The sequence below is a fragment of the Podarcis gaigeae genome, assembly GCF_964106915.1.
Source record: "Podarcis gaigeae genome assembly, chromosome: 6".
NCBI classification, from domain to species: domain Eukaryota; kingdom Metazoa; phylum Chordata; class Lepidosauria; order Squamata; family Lacertidae; genus Podarcis; species Podarcis gaigeae.
The window spans coordinates 39979987-39988257 of record NC_139682.1 but is presented as its reverse complement, the minus strand read 5'-3'; the positions used below and the strand labels follow the sequence as shown (position 1 = coordinate 39988257).

General features: G+C 43.3%; 1 long non-coding RNA gene across 2 annotated transcripts; it reads left to right on the top strand.

Annotated features, from left to right (window-relative positions):
• Positions 1 to 797: 797 nt before the first annotated feature.
• Positions 798 to 7965, top strand: LOC310847654. 2 transcript variants are annotated; one of them, XR_014565942.1, is made up of 3 exons: positions 798 to 1177; positions 5567 to 5611; positions 6550 to 7965. It is a non-coding gene; the product is annotated as an uncharacterized lncRNA (long non-coding RNA). The 2 variants fall into 2 exon arrangements; XR_014565943.1 differs by lacking the exon at positions 798 to 1177 and adding an exon at positions 1893 to 3104.
• Positions 7966 to 8271: the final 306 nt, after the last annotated feature.

Here is an 8271-nt window from a genome sequence, read left to right as displayed (position 1 = left end):
AAAGTAGTTTCATTTGTTCTTGTACTATTGCTCCATGGAAATTAAATGGAGATGGCCAAGCTACCCTGCTTTGTCGATTCCATCCTAAGTGGAATAATATGTTTACATCAGCAAATACTTTGATGTGGAATCTCTCTTGGCCTCCCTGGAAGAGCTTTCTAAAGCACTACACCACTGTCAAAGCTAAACTGCCTTAAAGTAGCAATTGCACATTAAACATTCCTTTAATGTGCAGAAAATAGAACTCTTTTTGTCGGGTACATTTGGCTTGTTCTTAATGATTACTCTTTCATAAGAAGTATTTTCCCTTCTGACTCAGATAAATGTTGGAATGTCTGTACAAGAAACTTACAAACTCCTGTGCATTATTATTGTTGTTGTTGTTCTTTTATAACTGATTATTTCACAAGCTTCTTTATAATTTTTCAATATCTGATTACTGTGTTGTGTGGCACTGTTGAGTTTGCTGGAGTACATTAACCAGAGTTTCCAACCAGTCTTTCTTGGCATGTACACAAATATGCTGACACATGGAAATGCAACCATTTCCCACTGAACAAAACATACTTTCTGTGCAGAATAAAACCAAATGACTGATCCAGAAATAAATATGAGTAGGGCTTAGGTCTTTAGCAATTATATGTTGAAAAGATAGATACATGAGGGAGGTTAGATAAGTTCCTAGATGAAAGAAGGGAGGCAACACAGAGCATGTGTTTTATGATGTGCAAGAGAAAGGAGACATGCTAAAGATCCATAGATACCTGTGTTGTGTTGATACCTGAAAATTTATTAGATAAAAAAAATGATATGCAGGCATCTCGAAAAATTTCAGAGTGGAAATGGAACTACAAGTAGCTGATGAGTGTTTGCTAAGGAACAGATCTTATTTTTTATTCTATAATAAGGTGCCCAGTTTAGTGGAGAAAACAACTAATTGACAACATTCTTTTCATAAGCTTGAGACTGGTGGACCTCTGAAGTATTGCATCCTGTTTTGCACACATTTTAGCAAAAGACAATATCCATGTGAGAACAGCAAAAGCGAAAAGACTGTAGCGGGTACTGCAGTATTTGGCATAAGGCAAAACAGCCTCATTATGACAACAGGACTCATTGTGTACAAGTGAAAGGGAACTATTAATCAGCCCTGAGATGAATCATTTCAGCTAGCCAGGTAATGCTCAGTGGAAATCTGGACTTCCACACTTTATGCAACGTTTCTTGAAATAATTGGGATGGGAAGATTTATTTTTCAATCCAGCCAAGACTGCTTTTAATAATAGTTATCCGATGCAAATGTATTAATATTTGTAGTCTGCAGTCGAAACCCCCTTTGTGTCAGGCTGGAGGCAAGGAAGAGTTTGAACAGAGGTGTCCCTCCACCCAGCCTGGTGACATCTGCTTACAGAGTAATGCCAATGACACTCCACCAGTGTGGGTGGAAATGCTGCCAGCAGGATCCCTGCCTGTGGCAGTTCATGGAAATCCTGAAATAGAAGAGGAGGAGTTTGGATTTGATATCCCGCTTTATCACTACCCAAAGGAGTCTCAAAGCGGCTAACATTCTCCTTTCCCTTCCCCCTTCCTCCCCCACAACAAACACTCTGTGAGGTGAGTGGGGCTCAGAGACTTCAAAAAAGTGTGACTAGCTCAAGGTCACGCAGCAGCTGCATGTGGAGGAGCGGAGATGTGAACCCGGTCCCCCAGATTACGATGGCTGTTTCTTGTGGTTAAAAGTTTTTAAATTTTAATATTTTGGCCTTACGAGGGATTGTTACATATTTTAACATCGTCATGGGAATAGCTGCCTTGACTTTGTTCAGCTTTTGAAACAAAATGAACACATTGTAATGCTCACTACATTTGTTACTAATTACAGAGCCGTGTGTGTGTGGCATGGTGGTTGTCCCATTGGCCAAGACTACTAGGGAGACTCAGCTTCAAATCTCCACTCAGTTGTGAAGCCAACTTGGGCCAGCCACTATCTCTCAGCCTAACTTCACCTCACAGGTAGGATTAATCCTGAATGAGGATTTTAAAAAGAGGAGGAGGAAGAGGAACCATGCATGAAGCCTTGAACTTGGAAGGAAGAGGGGGTATAATGAAATAAAGGAACACTACACCTCTGTCCACAACCATGTTTATGGAAAACCCCAAAATCAGTGGGGGACGGGACCTCTGACTTAGGAGCTGAATACAGGTCTCTCCCCAGACTGCACCCCATGTCTGTGCCCACCTCAAATACTTTTCCCCTTGGAGTATGATAAGGCCTCTTGCTTGAGGAGTGCTGTGTCTGTAGAAAATTCTGACTTTTGCATGGCTGGAACTTAGCCTACTGTGGTACTGGAACAGCCACTACTCCACCCACTTTTGTCTCAGCACCACCCAACGTTGTCATGTGACCCGTGAAAGGTTTACCATAAGGTCTTCAGACTGAAAGAGGTTCACCACCTAGAGCTTTATTATTTCAACAAAATCTATTAAATTGTGATTTCCTTCCTCTTTGAAAGCACCACCATGGTTTTTTTTTACATAACGGCTGTGTTTTAGTATGTTTTTCTTTCTGTGCTAGTCTCAGCAAGTTTCTTTAGTGTGCCTTGCTATCTGCAAAGATCCCTGGACTTAAAAGTTCAAGGCTTTAAACTCTGTATGAACAAGGCTCAAGAGAGGGCCAAAGTGACTGTATTGCACAAGACAGTTCCTCATAGTGCAGCATCTCTTAGAAAAGCCTGATCTCTGGAAAAGTTCCCAATTTAGACTTCTCAAATCCACATCCACCAGTGTGTGACTCTCTGCTTTCAAGTACTGGAAAGGAACTTCTAGAGAGGGAACTTCCTCTGGGTTGAACAATGAGTTAAGTGAATTAGCGGGGAGCGGGGAGTTGGGGAAATTCCTTAACTCTCATTTGAAATAGTGAAAGAAATTGAAAATAAAACTACTTTTCCTACCCATTTTCCCACTTAAACCCAAATTTCACAGTGAAAATAATCAGCTGGCACTTAGGCCTGTACCAGGCAGAACATCACAAGAGACTCAAAACTGCAAGAATTGGATCTGGATACAATTGGGTGATCCCCCCCCACCCTTGGCTGAGAGTTCAGGTCAGTTTGGCAGCCACCTAGAGCTCTGACCCCTTGGGAATGTTGTGATATTCATGAGGAGGATTACATTTAGATGTTCGCTTCAGTTAGGGTTTGGAAATCCGAAACTTTCTCCGGGCTCAGGTCTCACAATTATAGTGACGACAGTGGAATCTGCAACAAAATGTTGCAGTGTGGAGGTGTGCCCCCTGCTCAGAATTCCAGCTACTCCATTCCATTCCTCCTCTCATCTGGTTTTATCTCCCCACTTCCAATTCCATGTCCATTGCACACACTTAGTCCTCATTGGGTATTTTTAGAGTTTTCCTTCCTTAGGAAGATTTTTTTTGTCTCCCACCCCCTACCCCAGCCCACCCCGATGCCTGCTGATACCTCCTGTTCTGGGCGAGTGGTGCTATTTTGGCTACATAAGTAACTGCACTCTTAACCTGAACAGCAGAAATACAGGGAAACGTTTTTGATATTGCAATCAGAGTATCACCCTTCAACTCTATTGCCCCCCCCCCCCCGAGACATTCCAGGAGTAAAGGCTGTTCTGCACTTCTACCCAGGATACAGTATACAACAGAGGTCAGCAAACCTTTTCAGCAGGGGGGCCAGTCCACTGTCCCTCAGACCTTGTGGGGGGCCAGACTATATTTTGAAGGGGGGAAAAGAACAAATCCCTATGCCCCACAAATAACCCAGAGATGCATTTTAAATAAAAGCACACATTCTACAGTGGTACCTCGGGTTACATATGCTTCAGGTTACATACGCTTCAGGTTACAGACTCCGCTAACCCGGAAATATTACCTCGGGTTAAGAACTTTGCTTCAGGATGAGAACAGAAATTGTGCTCCAGTGGCAGCGGGAGGCCCCATTAACTAAAGTGGTGCTTCAGGTTAAGAACAGTTTCAGGTTAAGTACAGACCTCCGGAACGAATTAAGTACTTAACCCGAGGTACCACTGTACTTATGTAAGAACACGTTTATTCCTGGACCGTCCGTGGGCCAGATTTAGAAGGCAATTGGGCCGGATCCGGCCCCCGGGCCTTAGTTTACCTACCCATGGTATATAACATCTTCCTGAAGGAAGAGTAGTCCTTCTGAATTTATGCTGCTTTGGGGAGGAAATAATGGCTGGATATGAATGACAGAAGCTCATCTCTCCTAAAGTTACGCTACAAATCCTATTGTAAGACTGTGAAACACGAGTAAAAGCCTAGTGGCTACTAGTACTATATACTGATAAATGCAAATTACTATGTCTTGGATACAATATATTCAATAAGTTCTATCACATTAGCCAGTTACAGACATCCCTTTCATAGAATGATGCCCCATATTAGCCATATTCAGAGTAGCTCCGTTGGCATCAATGCATTTAAGTAACTTACATTCATTTATTTTTAAGTAACGCAGGTTCAGTTATCTACTCTTGAGTAAGACTAACATTGGCTAACCCATAATCTTTTGTGACCTTCATTTAGGAACAGTGAGTTTATGGTTAGGGATAAAATAGGACTCTTCCTTGATCCAAATTGCTACTCTCCCAATGGTGGCCCACAAGCATATTGTCAGATACTAACTTAGACATCTGTACATGGGTGCTAACAGGCCACACTTCCTCTGTTTTCCAGAGCAGCCATATAAATCAGATTTTCTTCCTCCGCTGTCAGAGCTAATAATCTGCTCTCAGCTGTGGTCTCCCCCCTATAGAATTGAAATCTAAAGGGCAAATTGCTAATTAAAGACAGATTGTATTGAATTTGTGACTCGGTGTGAAATGGCAAACATTCTTTCAAATGTGCCTGATGGATTAACTATTTTAAAGATATTCATGCCTTGCAGGGGGAAATATCCATCTGATTTGTCTTATGCTCCTCCTCTTAGACGAACATTTACTGTGTTAAGACTCCAAAATTTGTCCTTGTCTTAGGTCATTCATTCCCTTGAGACCAGTTACCTGTGATATAGGGGAAATGGAGAATTCATCTCGCTATTCTGTACTTTACCCAGTTTATGTGAAAAGCAGGTCTAAGAGGTTAGATCCAGTTCTGAGCTGACCTTTCCAACTCTTCTCTATGATAATAGCCAATGTGCTGGGCTAAAAGTGTTCTGAAATGATAATGAGTGGCAAAAAAATCAGACATAAGCTGGCTGTAAGGGTAAATGAAGCATCTAGTTAGACAATAAAATCAATGTACCCATCTGTCCTATGTGTGTTTAGTCAAAACTGAAAGACCAGTTTTGTTATTTAATTAATTTATGGGATTGTCATTGTGGCAACCATGAGAGCAGTGGTGTCTTTGAGGACATCCCCATGTGCCTTCCAAGCCTTTAAGTTCCCCTGCCCCACTCATTGCCCCCTTCCTCACGAAGTGGCAAATGTGGTTCTTTCTCCCCCTCACTTAAAAAGTGTACAGAACATTGAATGAAGAAGCTGGAAGTGTGATGCTGTCTCCTACTTCCTCTTCCAGCTTGTGAAGGCTCAGCAGTCAACAGAAAGTGAAGCAAATGAGGAGGTAAGGAAGGAAACTGCAGCTCTTAGGGAAACACAGAAATGGGGGCGGGGGGGGGAATGTCGTAGGAGTTGGGGAACAGGGAAAATGTAGTGCCGGAGAGAGAAAGAGAGAGAATCCATGTGCATGCATGCACACCCAAGTCTGATCCAGCAAAACAGAACCTCTAAAAATTGCCTATTTCCCCCCAGCAAATCACATCTGTCTCCAGCTAAAAGGTAAAGGTACCCCTGCCCGTACGGGCCAGTCTTGACAGACTCTGGGGTTGTGCGCCCATCTCACTTAAGAGGCCAGGGGCCAGCGCTGTCCGGAGACACTTCCGGGTCACGTGGCCAGCGTGACAAAGCTGCATCTGGCGAGCCAGAGCTGCACACGGAAACGCCGTTTACCTTCCCGCTGGTAAGCGGTCCCTATTTATCTACTTGCACCCGGAGGTGCTTTTGAACTGCTAGGTTGGCAGGCGCTGGGACCGAGCAGCGGGAGCGCACCCCGCCGCAGGGATTCGAACCGCGACCTTTCGATCGGCAAGTCCTAGGCGCTGAGGCTTTAACCCACAGCGCCACCTGCGTCCCACTGTCTCCAGCTACTAAACTATAAAAATCATGGATCTGGTGCTTTCCAGTGCTGCTGTTGCACAAAAACATGGATCTGAGGCATGGACTCATGGATTGTCACCACTTCCCCCAAACTTCCCTGAAAAACCACCATCAAATCATAGGCCACCTCTGTGCTTACTTATATGTTCTGTGATGTGTCAAGTGTTTCCTTTGTCATCATATGTAAAAGTCATGAAGATCCATGAGGACCTGTGTCTTTGTAGCGCTGGCCAGCACCAGATCTGTGATTTTCCCCCACCCCACCTGCAATCTACTAATGTAAACCTTAATTCAATAATGGCTTTGGGGGAACCCTGCGTAAAATCATGCATTTGTATTTTACAGAATATCAGACTGTTCCCCAGATCCCATGGAAAAGCAAATAATCTCTCTGTGCGTGTTTCTCTCTGTCTGTCTGGGAGGAGGTGTCCCAGGGGGAGAAATGAAGGAAGCAGCAGGAGGGGAGCATCCTCTCAAAATTCCAAATGTACTTATTTGGCCCAACCCCAATCTATTTTGCTTCTCTTTAAACTTGCTTAAATGGTCTCAGTTGTATTGCTCTGCTATTCCTATGAAGTTTGCTTTTATTTCTGCTTATGGTTCCCTCTTTTTTGTATTTGATACATCTCTATGTCCTGCAGCTAATACATTGATATTGTGCTCATCGTTTAGTTCTCGCAGTAGTTGAAAACATGAACACAATGTAAAGTGCAACCTCTGGGACCCAAATATATATGTTTTAAACCTTTTCTTTAAAACAATCATATTTATTGCAGGACCCAACAATGGTAATTTGAGTATGTGCTGTTTGTTCAGAGAGTGCCTTACTTGAGGAAACTCCTTCAACAGGGTTCTAATCTAATGGTTCTTCCTTTCCCTCTGGCAAACTCTACAGAAGCACAATGCATGACTAGAGAAGGAAGAGACGCCAATAAAGCAGCGTATATATTCCTCATTTTGACACTTATTTCATTTAATTGCTAGCCTTCAGAATTAAATGAATACTTGCACTGTACTATGTCGTATATATGACCATAGGATCTCCCTGCACTGGGCTTGAATTGTTCCCCAAGATGCTCTCAACAAGTAAACATAAGAACATAAGATGAGCCTGTTGGATCAAGCCAATGCCCCATCTAGTCCAGCATCCTGTTCTCACGGGGACCAGCCAGATGCCTATGGGAAACCCACAAGTGGCACCCCCAAGCACAAGCGCATTCTTCCCTCCTGTGGTTTCCAGAAACGGATGTTCAGAAGCATTAAGGAGGCACAGCATAGCCATCATGGCTAGTAGTCATCAATAGCCTGGTCTTCCGTGAATTTGTCTAACTCTCTTTTAAACCCATCCAAGTTGGTGGCCATTACTGCCTCCTTTGGGAACGAGTTTCATAGCTGAACTGTGCTGTCTGAAAAAGTGCTTTCTTTTATCTGTCCTGAATCTTCCAACATTCAATTTCTTTGGATATCCACAAGTTCTAGTGTTATGAGAGAGGGCCTTCTTGGTAGTGGCGCCCGCCCTGTGGAATGCCCTCCCATCAGATGTCAAGGAAATAAACAACTATCTGACTTTTAGAAGACATCTGAAGGCAGCCCTGTTCAGGGAAGTTTTTAATGTTTGAAGTTTTATTCTGTTTCTAGTCCTCTGTTGGGAGCCCCCCAGAATGGCTGGGGAAACACAGCCAGGTAGGCGGGGTATAAATGATAAAATTGTTATTATTATTACTTTCTCAATGCAGTGCAGAATTTTACCCCTTACCTTTTCTCTAAACTAAAAACTCCCAAACCTTTCTTCATAGGGCAAGTTTGATCCCTTATTGACTATTTTATATGTACAAATTGTATATGATGTGATCCTACTCATTCTTTGGGAATTCTGTACCCATGACTATTCGTGGAGGGCCTGTTGTGGGTATGTGTATGGGGGGGGGCAGAGGGGAAAGGCAATTTTTGCTGCACGTAATACTGGCATGTGGCATTATTTGGAGGTGGGTGGTCAAGGTTGTGCAGTGAGAGGTTACTGAGTGGGGTGTGGCCAGAACTGTTGGTTCTGTTTCCCTGAGAATAGGG